This window comes from Leucopleurus acutus, assembly GCF_964270905.1.
Source record: "Leucopleurus acutus genome assembly, chromosome: 13".
Classification (NCBI taxonomy): Eukaryota; Metazoa; Chordata; class Mammalia; order Artiodactyla; family Delphinidae; genus Leucopleurus; species Leucopleurus acutus.
In genome coordinates, this window is record NC_139155.1 from 81,560,826 (window position 1) to 81,580,708 (window position 19,883).

Genomic DNA, 19,883 nt, shown 5'->3' on the forward strand with positions numbered 1-19,883 from the left:
TCCTTAGAGACTTGTTCCACAGTATCTGCTCCTTTTTTTGTTCAGTAATAAGACCAGATATGGCCATCCAGAATAGAGACTACACTTCACTGTAGTTCCATTGCAGCAAGATATGACCATATGATTACCTTCCAGCCTATGGGATGTAAACAGAAGTGGTATGTGTAAGTTCTAAGAAGTGTCCTTAAAAGTAGGGGACAGGGCTTCCCTGGTGGCGCAGTGGTTGAGAGTCCGCCTGCCGATGCAGGGGACATGGGTTCGTGCCCCTGTCTGGGAAGATCCCACATGCCGCGGAGTGGCTGGGCCCGTGAGCCATGGCCGCTGAGCCTGTGCGTCCAGAGCCTGTGCTCCACAACGGGAAAGGCCACAACAGTGAGAGGCCCGCGTACCGAAAAAAAAAAAAAAAAAAATGTAGGGGACATGCTTAACAAGCTCTCCATGGTTCAAATGCAGACATGATGGCAGGCAGCCGTCTTGTATCATGAGCTGGCAGGCACATGTTGAGGATAGAAGAAAAACAAGATGGAAGGAATCTGGACATCTCATGATTCTAGGGATGCCATATAGCCCCAGGCTCTGTATTTATATCTTTATATGAAAGAGAATAGTTTCTATCTAATTTCAGTAACAACTAGTTGGTGTCTCTTTGTTAAAACAACTATACCTTTATTAAAATGAATGCAGCCCTCTGAAAGAAGCCCTTCCCCACCAAAAACCCCAGAAGAACAGAATACCCACAGGTTGAGGTCCTCTGGCTTGAACTCTGAAAATTCACAACAAATGGCAAATTCGTTTGTGCTGATCTTATCTATAATAGATGCCCTTCCTGTCAAACTGTTTGGAAAGAGAAATTGGTTCACTCTTCAAAGTTTGCCTCCTCTTGGCTGGACTGGATGACCTTGAGCTTTAAGGTAAGAAGCCCATCTGAGAGGTCTGTACACACACAACTTCACACCCATGTACACATACACACATGCATATACAGCAAGATATACACATGCACACAAAGATTGATTTAGCCAGTTCCCTGTTTAGGTGCCCTCCAGGTATTTTCTAAGTTGCTAGTTTTGTTTGTGCTTACAAATAACCTTGATATATGTAGGCAATAGGTGTAGTGGCTGGAACTTTAAGCTCTACTTAGTTTGAGTTCCCCCCAAAGACACTCAGAGGCAAGGATTCTACTGCAAATTGTTTATTGGAGAGATGACTCCAGGAAATATCAGGAAGGGAGTAAGGAAGGGAGAAAGGTAAGGAAATGAAGTTAATAAAATGGTACAAAGTACCACTGTGGGCAGCTGAGGCTCTGAGGAACACTGGGAACTGTGTAGAACATGATCCCACCTGAGGGGAGGGAGCTGGTGTATTTATCCTTCAACTCCTGTCAGTCATTGGTTGAGGAGTGCTCCCCAGGGGATGTTAATTCCCTGGCACTTCTGATTTGCCCCTATACTTGCCCAGCCAGCCCTGGAGGACAGAGCCAAGTCCAGGTTCTGGAAGTTAGCAGGTCCAGGACTAGAGGGAGGTGAGTGAGGTGCCCAGGTTACAAATTTTGAGGCAGCACTCACTGTTAGGGTTGTTCAAGTGCAGGGTGGGAAGTGTGAACCATCAGATCAGCTTGCACAAGAAGGTGATTGCTGAAAGGATATGCGGGAGGCACAGACAGTATCTGCTACAGGCTTTGCAGTCAGGCTGCCTGTGTTTGAATCCTACCTCCGCCACTCAAGGACTACTTAACTTCTCTGTGACTCAGCTTCCACATCTGTAAACTGGGATAATTATAGTACTTAGGATTGTGCATGAGGATTACATGGGATGATTCACATAAAATGCTTAGAACAAAGTTGGGCATACAATAAGCCTCCCATAAGCGTTAGCTCTGATGACTTTGCAATGAATATTACAGTATTGACCTTTTTTGAGAATCAAGGAAGCAAGTTCATCTAATAGTTAAGAAAAGATCCTTTGGAGTCAGGCACATGAGGGCTCAAGTCCCCGATCCCTGTGTGACCTTGGGCCAGTCACTTAAGCTCTCTGGGCCTCAGATCCCTGATGTTTAAAATCATTATTAAATAATAAGATACTTCACAACTAGAAAAAAAGATGCATGCAAGATGCTTCTCTAAGCAGTGTGCCTGACTTGAAAGTGTGCAATAAATCTTAGCTGAGATGGCTGCATGTTCAATTTTCCATACGAGCAGGAAGTTGCTGCTGTGTTGGAGCAGCCAGGAAGATATAATTCACTTGGCAATATTTACTGCACACCCGCAAGTTGCAAGACACTTAGATGGGAAGTGAGTGCTCTTAAAAAGAAGTGTTAACACTCTGTCTTGGCCCTTTTGGGGGACTGGAGTTCTTTCATTCCTCCCGTAATGGAATCACACATTCATGCCCTTGCTCTGCTCCTCCCTTGAGTGGGCAGAGTAAACTTTCCAGCAGCCTTGAGATCATAAGCCAATTCAAAAGAAAGCAGAGGGCAAAGATAGACAAACGGTCTTTGATGACTTTGTGGCAACACAAGCCTTGAGCTGCCCACCCATGGACTTGTTTTAAGTGAGAGAAAAACAAACTAATATGTACTGAGTTTCTGTTATATGCAGCCAAAGTTAATTCTATGATGTACATCCTTCTTTGTATTTTATTATTTTTTATGCTCTGGGCATGGCATAGGAGAACTGTGTTATCTGGTGGTTGCCCAGGAAAGTTCTCAAGTCCTGCAAAGAGGAAACAACTTCCAGGTTGACTCCTGCAGACTTTTGCTGCCCTGTTCCCACCCTGGAGTCCAGCCCTCCTCTTAGTCACCTTGTTACCTGTCCAAGGGATCCAACCAGGTGTCTCCTACTTTCTCTAAAGACACGAAGGGGAAACAGCAGCAGCAGCATCAGATCATGCCTGAGGGGGTGGAGCTGCCCTGAAACCACATTAGCCTTCTTCCCCTCCCCCTTTGCCCCGACCTCACTGGGTGTTCATTCTACTCACAGTACACCTGTCCTTCTTCCTGCCAGGCCCATTAATTAAGCAGCTAGGCCTTTATATCTTGACTGATACTTCTTTTTTGGCAGAACACACCAGAACTGCTGAAAATTTTTCAGAAATAATTTTCTGACTCAGCCAAGGATAGACAGGTTAGAACTTTGGAAAAAGGAAGCCAACTACTCCCTTCAAGTTTGGCTGCCATCTACTGATCACCTTACTCTGTTTCTCTACCCACCCACCCTCATCTTTTCACCCTCTTCAAGGAACAACACCTCAATTTTCCTCAGGACATCCCCTCCCCCAACCAGTGGTTCTTCTGGTGTAAGTGATAGCAACTCCACTTCCGATGACCAGGATGGTCATGTGACCCAGACCTGGCCAATCAGAGCCTCACATGCCTCTGGTTGCTGTGATTGCCAACTCAGTTTGGACCACTGAGAGTCAGGCCAGGACTTTTGTTCTGTCTGTTAGGGAAAAGCTGGCTCTCTGCTCTGCTGGTCTTGGTGTTATGAGAGTAAGGGCTGCTGGCAGCCATCTTTCCACCCACAGGGCAGCATCTAATTGAGAGAGTGGAGTTAGCACAAAGGGAAACTGAATAGAGCGACGGGAGGAGAGAGACCAGCCCTGATATCATCATTTGAGCTCCTGGATCAAGCCACACCTGAATGTTTTTTAAGTTGTTCATGCATTTTTCATGCACATAAGCAATTAAATTTTCTGCTTAAGCCACTTGGAGTTTGGCTTTCTGATTCTTACAAATAAAAGTCCCAATTTTCTATTCCTTTTCCCTCATTATATAATCATATAACATTCTCTATAGTTTACTTGTTTATCTTGTCTATTGTATTCCCCCACCTCTTCCCAGTGCTTCTTTTTTGGGGGGAGCAGTTGTCTGTTTTGTTTACTGCCATAGCGCTAGAACCTAGAATAGTTCTTGGCACATAGTAGATGCTCAATAAATTTTTTAATAGAAAAATAAAGGGGCCTGAATAGAGGCTATCTCATATATATATATATATATATATATATATATATATATATATTTAAACCCCATTTGGACCTTGCCCCCATTTTACAGATAAGCGAAACTGAAGCTGAGAAGTTTAACGTGTCCAGAGTGACTGGCCTAATTAATGGACAATCTAACATTTATACTGAATCATCCTGGCTCAAAGTCTACTGCTCTTACATTATATTGCACTGAAGTTCCCTTATCATTCTGAGGACAGTACAGTCACCATGACAACTACCATTTACTGAATTCTTGCTGCTGCCAGGGAAACTCTCAGCCCTTTACATGAATTGCCTGACTGAATCTAACTCCCCAATCTCCCCCAAGTAGGTGCCATCATTATCCCAATTTACAGAGAATAAACTGAGGTTCGTAAATGGGATTAGTGCTCTTATAAAAGAGACCCTACAGAGCTCACTCGCCCCTTCTGCCATGTGAGGACACAGTGAGAAGACAGCTGTCTATGGCTCAGGAAGCAGGCTCTCACCAGACATCCAATCTGAGGCACCTTAATCTTGGCCTTTCCAGCCTCCAGAACTGTAAGAAATACATGTTTGTTGTTTATAAGCCACCCAGTCTGTGGTATGTTTGTCATAGCATCCCAAACAGACTGAGACATATGTATTATTACATATGTAAAGAAAGCAGCCATAAATAAATAAATTTTAAAATATAAATATATAAAAAGAGATTATCAAGGTTAGGACTTATTAGCAATAACTGAGACTTTCTCCTTAAGGTAATCATTGCTTCTAATTAAAATATTAAATTATATTCAAAAGTAAATAACTGCTCTAAACCAAGGGTTGTCAGACCAAACCATGGGCCTGTCACTTTTTTTTTTAATTTAGTTTTTAATTTGTACTATTTATTTTTGGCTGTGTTGGGTCTTCGTTGCTGCGCATGGGCTTTCTCTAGTTGCGGCGAGCGGGGGCTACTCTTCATTGTGGTGTGCGGGCTTCTCATTGCGGTGGCTTCTCTTGTTGCTGAGCACGGGCCCTACGCGTGCGGGCTTCAGTAGTTGTGGCACACAGGCTCAGTAGTTGTGGCTTGCGGGCTCTAGAGCGCAGGCTCGGTAGTTGTGGCGGACAGGCTTAGTTGCTCTGTGGCATGTGGGATCTTCCCGGACCAGGGCTCGAACCCGTGTCCCCTACATTGGCAGGAGGATTCTTAATCACTGCGCCACCAGGGAAGCCCCCTGTCACATGTTTTTGTAAATAAAGTTTTTCTGTTTTGTTTTTTGCGGTACGCAGGCCTCTCACTGCCGTGGCCTCTCCCGTTGCGGAGCACAGGCTCCAGACGCGCAGGCTCAGCGGCCATGGCTCACGGGCCCAGCCGCTCCGCGGCATGTGGGATATTCCCGAGACGGGGCAGGAACCCGTGTCCCCCGAATCGGCAGGCAGACTCTCAACCACTGCGCCACCAGGGAAGCCCTGTAAATAAAGTTTTATTGGCACATGGCCACACCCATTCATTTACATATTGTCTGGGATGCTTTCATATTGCAGTGACAGAATTGAGTAACTGGGCAGAGATCGTTTGGCCCATAGAGTCAAAAATATTTACTGTCTAGCCCTTTATGGAAAAAGTTTGCTGACCCCTGCTCTAAATCATGTCACACTCAAATTCTTTGGTGTGGATTTTTATCACCTTTAAGGGAAGCATCTCTTTGTAATAAAAAGCCCACAGCAATCTGAAAAGGCCAAATGCCATCCAGTTTGTGTGAAGCAGGCTCTTTAGATGCAAAATTCTTCCCACCTTTCTGAAGGCAATAGCCAGGAACGCCTTCCCCAGAGGGAGAAGAGTGGTCAGAGCCCCTTGTTTCTCACTCTGAGCCGAAGTGGCATCTTCCTGTGGGTTTTGCTGGGTGGTAGAATTATGTATGATTTTATCCTTTCCACGTTTCTTCATTTTCCAAATATTTGATACATTGTATTAGTTTGCTTGGGTTACCATAACAAAGTAGTGGTGGTTTAAACAGCAGAAATTTATTTCTCACAGCTCTGGAGGCCAGAAGTCCAAGATCAAGACGTCAGCAGCGTTGGTTTCTTCTAAGATCTCTCCCCTTGGCTTGTTGATGGCAGTCTTCTCCCTGTGTATTCTCCTAGTCTTTCCTCTGCGTGTGTCTGTGTCCAAATTTCCTCTTCTTATAAGGACCCTGGTCATATTAGATTAAGGCCCACCCTAATGACCTCATTTTACCTTAATTACCTCTAAGGACCCTATTTCCAAATACAGCCACATTGAGGGACTGGGGGTTAGGACTTCAATGTATGGATTTTAGGGAACACAGTTCAGCCCCTAGCCCATGTATTAGATGCATTACTTAAAAATGAGTAGTAGAATGTTAAATATTTTAAAAGGTGGAGTAACAATCGTGGCCAACATTTTAGCCTGAGACTTTATGAAAGTAATGTGTGTCCAATACTTTAAACATTCAAACAGTGCAGAGGGTGGCAAGGGGTTGTAGACACCTACTCCCACTCAGTCTTACCCCACTGTTGACAGTTTCTTGCATATCCTTCCAGAAACGTCCTCTACCTTCATGCTTTTTATTTTGCACAGCAGGATGATGTTTTATTTACTGCTCTGCAACTTGCTTTTTACACCAAACAATAGATAAATCATTGTCTGTTTTCAAAGCAGTACATACATCTTGCATCCTCAACCTCCATCTCAATGCCTGCTTCCAAAGAACCCAACTTGCAAACAAGTTACTTGGAAGTAAATCTCAGACATCATGTCATTTCACCCACAAATATTTCAGTAACTATTACCAAAGATCATGACCTTGTTTTTATTTTTAAACATAACCACAAAACAAACGAATGAAAACCGGAGTAAGAATAGAAGTGGTGGTTTGGGGAAGGGAGATGATGATTCTTTTAATTTTTATGTCTCTTGATGACACTGCAATGCTGATTTGGAACTTTGGAAAATAAAATCAATAAAGAGCCATTTGTTCTTCACCTCCATTCCTACCATCAAAATAAGCAAGGTTTCTCAAGCCCCAAGAATCCCTTTGGTGCTCTTCCATCCTTAGCCTATAAAGCAGTGAGGCCAGAGAGAGTGTCCTCGGCCCTAGGGACTGCTTTCTTACCCTGCAATGATGGACACTCTAGTGCCTGGCAGAGGCCTGCTCTGCCACATGAAATGCACAGAGATGACCACTGTTCCTCACTGTCCCCAGGTACTGTCCCCCGGGCCTCAGACAGCCTTGTGATGTGAGGTAACTAACAACCTTACAGCACACTCCTACTTAGAGTTCTGTATTAAGCATTTACCTGCATCATTTCATTGAATTCTGCCCCCAACTATTATTATCCCCATTTTGCAGCTATATTATTATTATTTAAAGGTTTATTTTATTGATTTTGGCTGCACCGGGTCTTAGTTGTGGCATGCAGACTTCTCAGCTGCAGCTTGCGGGCTTCCTAGCTTCGGCATGCATGTGGGTCCTAGTTCTCCCACCAGGGATGGAACCTCGGCCCCCTGCATTGGGAGTGCGGAGTCTTACCCACTGCCACCAGGGAAGTCCTGCAGCTATATTATTAACAGTGTTACCAAATCCTAGGTTGCACTGCTCTCTGCAGGACAGGCCAATACATCAAGAGATGAGTTGTTGAGGCAAAGAATAGCAACTTTATTCAGAAAGCCAGCAGATGGAGAAGTTGGTGGACTAGTATCCCAAAGAACCATCTTGCCAGAGTTAGAATTCAGGCTTCTTTTATATTAAAAGGGGAGGGGGTGTGGCTAGTTTTTGCAAATTTCTTGGTGCCAGAATTTTTTGTTCTTATAGCTGTCCACGTAGGTCTGGTCACAATGTTCCTTATAAAGCTCCAACTAGACAAATGTTATTCTTAGTTCTGCCACTTTTTATCTCTCTATGCATGGGAAAGTGTTATAGCTTTAAAGGTCAGAGCCTTGAGAACTGGGCTATCCTGTATATTTCAGTCTATAGGTAACATTCTTTTACAAAAGGTGCAGAGCAGCATGACTCAGCAGAAGCAACAAAGCACAAAGGTTAGAGCTAAAGGAATAGATTCAATATGGAGTCAGGTTTGTTCTTCTCTGTTTCAATAGCTTCGATGTATTTGTTTGTTTGACAAATTTTTACTGAGCATCTTGCATGTGCCAGGCACCCAGAATATAGCAGTGAACAAAGCATACAAAATCCCTGCCCACGCGGAGACAGAAAATAGGTGGACAAAGACATAATACAATGGCAGATAAAACTAGGAGTGACATGGAGAAAAAGAGAAGAAGGTGAGGGGAGAAAGGGGGACAGAAGCGTTGGGGAGAGAGGGCTATTTTAGGTATGGTGGTCAGGGAAGGCCTTCTGACAAGGTGACAGCTGAACAGAGACTTGAATGGAGAGAGGGAGCAAATACCTAGGGTGACGCATTTCTATCCAAGGAACAGCTTCAGGATGGGAACGTGCTTGGAATGTTTGAGGCATAGCAAGGAGGCCAGAGTGGTTGCCAGTGGCAAGGCGGAAGGTAGGAGATAGAGTCTGAGGCTGGAGTGTGACACAGGGCCTGGCAGCTGTCGTGTGTCATAGCCTCCTTCATATGGACTCTAAGAGCTGGCAAATGCTATAAATCAGGGCTTTTTTTTTTTTTGAGAGCAGACATACCACTTACCAGCACACCAGTGTTTGTAGGCAACAGTCAGGGTTTGGATTTTATTCCAGGTGTGACAGGAAGCCATTGGAGGCTTCAGAGCAGAGAAAGGCATGATCATACTTTTGTTTCTAAGAGCTGGTTCGCAGGCTGGGTGGAGAAGAGACAACAGGAAGGCAAAGTAGAAACAGTTTACTTTAAGTCCTCCAGGCCAGAGGTGATGGTGGCTTGAACATGAAAGGGTTGGACTTGGGATGTGTTTGGATTTGCTGTAAACGGGGAACATGGAGTGTGAGCAAAAGACAGACAGCAATAATGATCCACCGAGGTTTACTGTGGCCTTTCTGTGCTCTGGTTATCCATCTCAGCACAACAAAACAGCCTGTAACTTGGTGGCTTAGAACGATAGCGATCATTCACTTAGCTCATCTTTGCCCGGAGTGGAGGGAAGTGACTGCTGTAAGGGAAGGGGCCTGGAAGGACTGCTTGATGCTGGGATCTTCTGAAAACTCTTCACTTGCATGTCTGATGGTTGATGCTGGCTGTTAACTGGAACCTCACCTGGGGCTGCAGCCAGAACACCTGCCTGGACCCTCGGCATGTGGCCTTAGCCTCCTCACAGCACAGGGGTAGGGTTCCCGGAGCCAGTGTCACCAGAGAGAGCTGGGGGAGTCATTCTACCTTTTCTCCCCAGCTTTATCCAGATGATATTGACCTGTAACATATGCATGTTTAAGGTATACAATGTGATGATTAGATAGATACATGTGTATATTGTAAAATGATTACCACAATTAGGTTAAAACTCCATTCCCTCACATAATTACCATTTTGTATGTGTGTGGTGATAGCATTTAAGCTCTCTCTTAACAACCTGTGAGTATGCAATACAGCCTCGTTAATTATAGTCACCATGCTGTGCATTAGACCTCCAGATCTTATTCATCTTATCGCTGGGAGTTTGTACCCTTTGACCAACATCTCCTCAACCCGTACACAACCCTCCAGTCCCTGGCAACCATTCTACTCTCTTTTTCTATGAGTTCGGCTTTTTTAGACTCAGCAAATAAGTGAGAACATACAGGATTTGTCTTTCTCTGTCTGACTTATTTCAGGCCAGGAGAGAGTGGGATGGTGTATATTACCTTTTGAGACCCAGCCAGGTAAGCCACATAGCATCACTTCCACTGTAGAGACTCCCACCCAGACTCAAGGGGGAGGGAACCTAGATTCCATCTCTTGATAGGGGAGTGGTAAGGTTATAGAAGAGCAAATGGGACCGGAAATATCATCATGGCCAATTTTAGAAAATACAGTTCGCTACCTTATGTTTCAGGTACCATGCTAAGCAGCCCACATACATCATTTCATTCAATCCTGCACTAACCTCACTTCACAAAACTGAGGCTCAGCGATGTCACTTGCCCAAAGCTACTCAGCTACTAAGGGGAAAGAGCTGGAGTTTGATTCCAGGTAACAGGCAAGCACCTGGTGGAACAGATATGGGGGTGGCAGAGAATGGCCTTTGGAGGTGAACCCAGAGAGGGGGCAGCCAGCAGCACAGAACTGGCTGTTCTGAGCCCGCTCATAGCCCTCTGCCCTCCCCAGGGTTATCTTTTATTTCCCAACTATGTCCAAGACCACAGCATTACTGTAATTTCAGGGCTGTGAAGAGGAGGTGAGGTTTGAACACTCATGGGCAAAAAAGACAATTTGCTCTGAGTCAGGCCCTGGTAGCCTGATCTGGTTTGGTTCTGGAGGGCCTGGAAATCTGGATGGAGCTTCGCTGCTGGGCTGGGTAGGGGCCAGTGTGTGGGCAGATGGAAGGGCTGGTGGAAAGCACTTCCAGAAACTGTCAGTGTGTGGCTCAGAGCCTCAGCAAGAGAGCTGGAGGGCTGGGCATTCCAGACCTCCTCGCAGATCCGAGATCCCCAGAGGCTTCTAAGCCGAGCCAGCAGCCCCTTTACTGTGATCGATATTTCCTAGGAGAAAAGGCCAGCCCAGGCAAAACCCAAGATGGGCTCTAGGGACCTCCGGTTTCTCTGCCCAGTGGCCCATCATTAACTTCCGCTGCAGGTGGCCTACAGTGGTTTTCCAGACTGCTGGCGAGGAAGCGTTGACTTGGGGATGTGACACCAGAAAAATTGCCAGAATAACATGGCGGGTGTGGGGAGGGGGTGTTGTAGATTATACTTATTATTTTTTGTTTGTTTTTTGTGGTTCCCTTTTCTTCTTATTATTTTGGAACTATCTCAAATTGTATATTTATTTTTTATTAAACCAACTTGGACATGAACATTATCAAAAAAATTTCCAAAAACTGGAAACCACCCAAATGACTGCCGACAGGTGAATAGACATATTATTATCTATCCATACTATGAATATTACTCAGAAATAAAAAGGAATGGATCACTGACACACACAATATGTACCAATCTTAAAAACATTACGCTGAGTGAAAGAAACAAGGCACAAAAAGAGCCCACTCTGTATGATCCCATTTATCTAAAACTCTAGAAAAGATCACTATAGTCTATAATTGCAGACAGGAAATCAGTCATTGCCTGGGACCGGGATTTGGGGGTGGAGAGAGGTTGACTACAAAAGGGCTTGGAGGAACTTTTTGGGGGTATTGGAAATGTTCTATAACTTATTGTGGAGGTGGTTACATGAGCATATTCATTGGTCAAAATTTATTAAACTGTACACTTAAAATGGTTGTCTTTATCGTATGCAAAGTGTACCTCAAATGAAGTTGATTTTTAAAAAGTAATGTAACAAACTCCCACATACCCACCCTCCAATACAGGAAACAAAACATTAGAAAGAAAATTGCACCCCTGTGTACCCCTCCCCAATCTCCTCCTTTCTCCTTTCCTCCTAAATATGATGTGTTTCATGAATGTGTCTTTATGTTTTCGCTACATGGAAACACTTTCCTGAATGTTGTATGTTTCTTTCTCATTTGTCTTTATACTTTTTTTTTTTTTGTCTTTATACTTTTAACTGCATGGGGTATATTCCTACACTGGTATTTTTCAAAATCAATTTACACGGTCACAACCAGCATTTTAATAATAAGGATAGAATAGGATTAAAAAATAATCAGAGTGTATGATACATAGTAAGGTAAATATGTCTTGTGAAATTTTTGTTCAAGTTTTACATCTGTATATATGTGTACTGGGTTGAGACATAAAATATCTTTCTTTTTAATTAATTTATTTTTTATGCAGCATGTTCTTATTAATCATCAATTTTATACACATCAGTGTATACGTCAATCCCAATCGCCCAATTCATCACACCACCACCACCACCACCCGCCACTTCCCCCCTTGGTGTCCATACGTTTGTCCTCTACATCTGTGTCTCAATTTCTGCCCTGCAAACCAGTTCATCTCTACCATTTTTCTAGTTTCCACATATATGCGTTAATATACGATATTTGTTCTTCTCTTTCTGACTTACTTCACTCTGTATGACAGTCTCTAGATCCATCCACATCTCTACAAATGACCCAATTTTGTTCCTTTTTATGGCTGAGTAATATTCCATTGTATATATGTACCGCATTTTCTTTATCCATTTGTCTGTTGATGGGCATTTAGGTTGCTTCCATGACCTGGTTATTGTAAATAGTGCTGCAGTGAACATTGGTGTGCATGTGTCCTTTTGAATTATGGTTTTCTCTGGGTATAGGCCCAGTAGTGGGATTGCTGGGTCATATAGTAATTCTATTTTTAAAATATCTTTCTTACAGAGCACTGTGGCCCCCCAAAAGTTTAAAAAACACTGTCCTAATATATAACATAAGATATTTTGTCATTTTAACTTTTATGTAAATAGTATGGTACAGTCCTAATCCTTCCCCAGCTGGCTTTTGTTCACTTGACATTAGCTTCCAGATGTATCCATATTGAGACATGTAGCTTGGTTTCATTCATTTCCATCACTGCATAAACATGCCACAAGTTATTTTTCCATCCTCCCATTATAGGATTCTTTTCTTTTGCCAAGTGGAACATTTCAAAAAATAGCTGTCACTATCACCACCATTTCACTTTAGGAAGGACATTTTAATATAAATAAAATTGGAAAGCCCTACTCTCAGAGTCAAAGATGGTCTTTTTATTGGAATAAATCTGGCTTTATAAAAATGCATTTGAGGGACTTCCCTGGGGGTCCAGTGGTTAGGATATGGTGCTTTCACTGCTGAGGACCTGCAAGCTATGCTGCACAGCCAAAAAAAAGAGCATTCCATTTACCCCCCGGGGGGTAAGGTTGTTGTTAGTTCCTTGTTGATTGTTAGTTTGTTCAGTATACTGGTAAGAACACAATCACCTACACAACATCTCAGGCAAGGTCCGCTGGGGAGGGGGGAGGAAGCGAGTAGAAGGGAGAAGGGGTTCAAAGGGAGTCTCAACTATAATGCTTTATTTCTTTTGTTACCTAAAAAAAGTCCAAGTCAAATATGGCCAAATGTTAGCATTTGTTAACTCTGGATTGTGAACAGGGTAATCCAAGCTTTGCTCTAAGCTTTCAGTAGTTCATTTAAAATGTTTTCATCATCAACCAGTGTTAGGAAATTTCCAGTATAGATAAGACAGGTAAAAGACAGTTCGGTCTTCATAGTTTAAAATCCAGAGCCAGCAGCTTGTCAATTCCTCTGTGATGTTGGTGAGGTCATTTAACTTTGCTGGGTCTTGTGTCCCTCATCTGAAAAAAGGGCTGGGCCAACCCAAATGTCCATCAACGAATAAATGGATAAACAAAACGTGGTCACTCCATACAATGGAATATGATTCAGCCATAAAAGGGAAGTACTGACACAGGCTACAATGTCAATGAACATCAAAAACATGATGCTAAGTAAAAGAAGCCAGGCAGGGCTTCCCTGGTGGCGCAGTGGTTAAGAATCCACCTGCCAATGTAGGGGACACGGGTTCAAGCCCTGGTCCGGGAAGATCCTACATGCTATGGAGCAAGTGCGCCACAACTACTGAGCCTGTGCTCTAGAGCCCGCAAGCCACAACTACTGAGCCCACGTGCCACAACTACTGAAGTCCCCGCGCCTAGAGTCCGTGCTCCACAACAAGAGAAGCCACCGCAATGAGAAGCCTGCGCACCGCAACCAAGAGTAGCCCCTGCTTGTCGCAACTGGAGAAAGCCCGCGTGCAGAAATGAAGACCGAAAGCAGCCATAAATAAATAAATAAATTTATTGGGGAAAAAAAAAAAAAGAAGCCAGGCACAGAAGGTCGTGTATTGTATGATTCTGATTATATGAAATATCCAGGATAGGCAAAGACAGAGTTAGGAAACAGGTGGGTGGTGCCAGGAACTGGGAGGAAGGAGGAATGGGGAGTGGCTGCTAATAGGTACAAGGTTTCTTTTTGTGGTGATGAAAATGTTTCAGACCTAGATAGAGATGGTGTTTGCACAACATGTGAATGTACTAAACAGCACTGAATTGTACACTGTAAAATGGTTTTATGTTATGTGAATTTCATCTCAATTCAAAAAGGGGGTGGAGGGAGGGCTTGTGCCTCCTAGAATTATTGTGGATGAAATTTAAAAGAACACATATGCAAGGATCCCAGCACTGTGTGCCATCTTGCTCATAGTGGGAGAAGGCGGGGCTGGGCTTATTAAGCTTGTTCCACCTAGTAAGTCAAGTAAGTGGCTTGCTCAAGGCCACACAATGAGTCATGTGTGAACTCTGCACTAGAACTTGGCTTTTCCAACCTGAGAGTCCAGAACAAGTTCTCTCCATGCTGCTTCTCCTACTTGATACCAGAATGGCACTTTACTGTTTATAAAATATTTTTCCCCACATGATTTTGTAACACCTCTGGCTCCAGAGGCTCAGAGTAGCAGAGTGGTTAAAGGGCATGGCCCCTGGAGTTGGACAAATCTGGGTTCAAATCCAGGCTCTGTCGCTTCTTAGCTGTGTGTCTTTCGTCAAGTCACCTCTCTGAGCCTTGTTTCTCCATCTATATATGGAGAATAATGACTTATGCATTAAGTGGGAGTAAAGCTGGAAGACAGATAGATAGATAGATAAAGCAAGAGTTGGGTCAATGCCTAGCACATAGTAAATCTGAATAAATGATGGCTATTATATTAGTATTAGTAGTTGAGGAGTTACTCTGGCAAAGCACTTACCACACAGGGTTAAGACTGACAGAAGAACAGAGCAACTTCAAAGCCGCTTTGCCACAGGTCCCAGATGCTGCAAAGTGGTGGTTCTCATCTAGGAGTGGGAGGGTGGTTTTTGGTGGCACCTGGCAACATTTTTGAATGCTTCTGGCATCTGGTGGGTAGAGGTCAGGGATGCTGCTGCACATCCTAAATGCCCAGGACAGCCCCACAGCAGAGAATGATCTGCCCCCAAAGGTCAGCTGTGCCCAGGTTGAGAGGCCCTGCACCAAAATGAGCTTCCCTTTGCCAGACTTAGTTCCAAACAACAGTGTCATCCACCCTCTAGATATCGGGACGACTTGCTACTTTCCCAACCTGGAGTGAGTCATTCTGTGAAGCTAAGGAACACTTAGCAAGGCAATAACCATCCTAATTTCTCTGTTAGGTAAGTCCAGATGAAAATATATTTGGGGCCTTCTTAAACAGAGAAACACCCAACATCAACATGTACTCTATGAGGGCCAAGGATGGTTTGAAAGACCCATCTTAATCCCCCTTCTCCAAGGCTTCTGGGAACATCCCAGAGAATCTGCTTTCCTGATTCTGCATGAAGGGCCTGAAGCACAAAAACTGGCACACAGTAAGCACTCAGTAAATGCTAGCTATTACTATTATTATCTTCATCATTATCTTCATTGTCCTCATTATTACTTTTATCTCCCCAGGTACAGGGTAAGGTACATTCTCACAACAACCTTCTGAGATGGGAGATATATCATTCCCATTTTGCAGATGAGGAAACTGAGGCTCAGAGCAGTGATGCCACATTTTTCATCAGCCCCCTGATCTCAGAGCTTCCACTCCTGCCCATCTACAGTCCATTCTCCTCACAGACACCAAAGGAATCTCTTAAAAATGAAGTCAGATCTTATTTAGGAGATGTTCTCTGGGTAATGATGTTATGTGATATTTTATGACCCAACATTTCTTTATGATTTAAATATCTTGAAAAATTAAGAGCAATGCCATGGTTGTGTAAAATGTTAACATTAAGGGGAAACTGAGTGAAATGTATATGGAAAATCTTTGTACTATCTTTGCAACTTCGCAGTAAATCTAGAATTATTTTAATATAAAAAACTTATTTAAAAAGTGAATCAGATCATATTACTCTTTGGCCTAAAACTGAGTGATTTCCCATTCAGCTTAGAATAAAATCTGAGTGCCTTTCTGTGACCTATAAGGCCCTGAGTGATCTGGCCTTTGCCCACTTCTTCAGCTTCCTCTCCTAACATTCTCCCTCTCACTCTGCACTCCAGCTACTCTGGTCTTCTTTCCACTGTTTCAACACTGGAAGACTGTTCGTGCCTCAGGGCCTTTGCACTTGCTGTTCCCTGTGTTGAGAATACTCTTTCCCCTACAGTGTTCTTCCCATAACTTTCTCCTTCTTATTCTTCAGATTTTGACTCAAACGTCAAATCCTCAGAATCTCTTTTGTGTGGTCACATGATCCTTTCTAATTCTCTCACAAAACTCATGACTCTCTGAAATTATCTTCTTCACTGGGTTCTCTGTTCCTCTCCGTCTCCTCCACTAGACTGGTACTTCCATGAGGACAAAGACTGCTATATCCCCAGCTTCTCACACAGAGTAAGGCCTCAATAAACATTTGCCAAAAACCACCCCCAGAAAAACCCAAAAAACAAAAAACAGTGTCTGCTGGTAATACCACAGGACATTGAAATAAAACGGTGAACTTTGTCAAAGGGCTTTCACCCATATTTTTTCCTGTGGTTCCCTACTCTGTACAAAACCTCCAGAATATCCAGGCAGGTCCAGATCTGCTGGCAAACCTCATCAACAACATTTCGTTTAATCATTTAACAATAATCCCAATGCTTTTTAAGTTGGGGGAAGGGAAGGGGAAGAGTTCACCCCCAACCTTCTAGAACAGAATTCCAAATTGTTGGCCTAGGGTCAAATGTAGCCCATGGATGTGCTTTGTCAGCCTTACACAGTGTTTTAGAAGAATTTGAGCTCATGACCAAACTTTAAAAACTGGAACATTTCACATCAAACTTCAGATGCCCAAGTTCTCCTGAAAACTCAAGTGGATCTGGCCCCAGTGGGCCCCAGTTTCCCACAGGGTCCCAACGGACTAGAGCTGGGGTGTGTGCTCTTCAGTTTATCAGTCACTATCCACCTGGCTTAATTCTTTCATGTTATCAGCCTGGTCCCTTTAGTCACTAAGATTCCCCCTCAAAGGCTAAAGTATCCTTAGGAATACTACTGGTTTTCAAATATTTTCACTACAGCCCCTCTCTTCAAACCTTACATGGAAGATCAATGTCTAAAACAGATAATAGTGATAACAGTTCATTTTGATTGAGTGCTTACTGTGTGCCATGGTTCTGCTTTGGTTGACCCAAGGGTTTAGGGATCAGAACCCCATCAGGTCCCCATCATCTTCAGCAGGCCCTTAAGAAAACTCTGTGCATCCAAGGAAGACAGTTCAAAAAGTACATTTTTCTTCCTTTTTTTGGCCACGCCACGCAGCATGCAGGATCTTAGCTCCCTGACCAGGGATCAAACCCGTGCCCCCTGTAGTGGAAGCGGTGAGTCTTAACCACTGGACCACTAGGGAAGTCCCCCCACAGTACATTTTAATCCATTCTCCTCACTATAGGCAAACTAGAGGAGGGAAGAGACACTCCACCTGTTGGAACAGTAGCCTTTCTGGCAAATGTTTGTCTGCTAGTCCTTAGTGTTGATAACAGCAGAAAAAAGTCAATAGGCGATACATTCTTTCCTCCCAGAGCTGTTGGCTATTTTCTGGGAGCCCTTCAGGCCTACCCTGTGAGCTCATGCCACTCTCAGGCTCAGAACCAGCTAATTCTCTTAGACATGTTTCAGCAAAACTGGACTCTAGAGTGGGGTTGCCTGGCAGAGAATGGCATGGACAGAAGCCCTCGCCGTGTCCCAGTCCAGTCTGAAGTTCTCCTCCAGCCCTGATGATGTCAGCAGAGGTTAACACACCTGCTACTTTGAGCATGGAAATTTATGGTACTCTTCTTGTCCATAGAGATATGTTTAGACCATTCTCACATTTGTTATGTGCTTAGTGTGTGCCAGAGTTGTGCTAGGTACTGGGGGTTTGCAGTGGGAATTTATTAAATATGAACAAGGGCTTTGGTTTCTGGCTGTCCTGACTTCCAGCTGTGGCTCTGAAACTTACTAGCTGTGTGACCTTTCAGCAAACAACCTAGCCTCTGTGTCTCACTTCATCTGTAAAATGGGTGTGCTAGGAATAGTACATAATTCCTAGGATTATCTTGGGGATTCAGTGAGATAATTTTTGACACATACAAAGAAAACAAGTGCAGTGTTTTTTTTTTCTCCACTAGTATTTATCAGAAGCTGCTATTTTTATTTGCGGCTTTTTTTGTCTGTCTGGCTTACTAGATGACTCTCCATGAGAGAAGGGCCTTGTCTTTCTCGCTCACCCCTGCTTCTCCGCCTAGAACAATGCCTGGCACAGAATAGGTGCTCCATAAATATTTGCTGAATGAACCGCTGTCTCTGATATTCCTGCTCTAATTGCCATTACCATAATGCGCTTTGGAGGAGCTTGTGGACTCCGGGGAGAGCCACCCTGACCTTGACAGCCAGCTGTTCACAGCGGCGCTGGGCATCAACTCTGATATCACCAACTGGGCTCTGTGCCCTGGGCTGACAAATGACACTTGTGTGTCTTCTGGTGAACAGAGCTACAGCGCGGGAGAGTGAGCTGGTGACTGGGGAAGGTGGAGTGAGCAGCTGAGCCAAGCAAGGGGAGCTCTGAACCCTAACGCCCTCAAACTGGCAGCAGGGAGGCCATAGGTCCATGTGCAAGGAGCCTGGGCCCCCCCACCGCTTGGGCCCCCCCGGGGCGGAGGAAACACCGATTTTGAGATTGGATGCAATCACCTCGATGGCATTTCAGGATGGGAATTCGTGCATCCTGCGTGCCTTGAGAAACAAAATTAATTTCTCTAGGGGGAGGGAAAGGGCTTTGCAAACTGTGAAGCGCTGCAGGAAAAAGCAGTTCAATGAAAAAGTCAGGATGCAAGAGAGCAGATGTGTTTGCTGAGCATAAACTGCACTTCAAAACCAAGCTAGAAGAGACATATAGTCTCCAAAGGTGGCACATTTTGGAGGGGTCTCCGAGAGAGAGATGCACTTGGGGAGACTGGGAAGCCAAAGGAAATGGGCCAAAGTTTCCCGGGGTGTCTGTAGAATCCGGGACCCGCCCGCAATGCCCGTGGATGCACACTAGTTCTCCTCTTCCGGTCTTGAGCTCCGACGCGCGAAATCTGCAAATTCTCCCTTTATCTGCTGCACACACTCGCTCATCTTCGTTCTGGCTGGAATCAGGGTAACCGTTCCGATGATTATATAACTTCCCGAGTTCAAGAAAGACAATCCAAAGATAGGGATGATAAAATTTTTTTGAGGGTGGATTAAAAAAAATTTTCCCCAAATGTAAGTTACAGAGCGCACAAAAAACGTACATACAAATACCCATATTTCCACCACTCAGAAAGAATAACTGTTAACATTTTTATTTACCTAGGAGAAGAGTTTCTTTATTAGTCATCAAATAAACCTTTCCCTTTCCTCCAAATCCCAGCAAATCTGAAACCAAATAAAGTCAACCTACCTCTCTTTATTATCCTCCCTGTTCACCTCCACCCCAGATTTAATTTATGGGGAGATTCCAGGGCTTCCGAATCCCCTCCGTGGGCTTTTCACATGGCCAGGTCTGCAAAACCTGGCCCCAGTGAACAGCGTCCCGCGGAGCCCGCAATCCTCGAGTACACAGCTGCTTTTTCTCCTCCAACCCCAACTCCTGCGTGCAACTTTGTAACTCACGCTCCCGCCAGGGGGCTATTTGCTCGGCCCGTTTGGCGGAAGGATTCCGCGCGCTATCGCAGTTACGTCAACTGTCTCCGCCCCCTTTCCGCGCTCTGGCCCCGCCCCCTCCCGGGTGCCCTATGGCCCACAAAGAAGTCCCGGCCTTGCCGCTGCACTCCCCGCGCACATCCGTGCGCCGCCCGAGGCTGGCTAAGGAGTCGGCGGCCATTTTGTTCT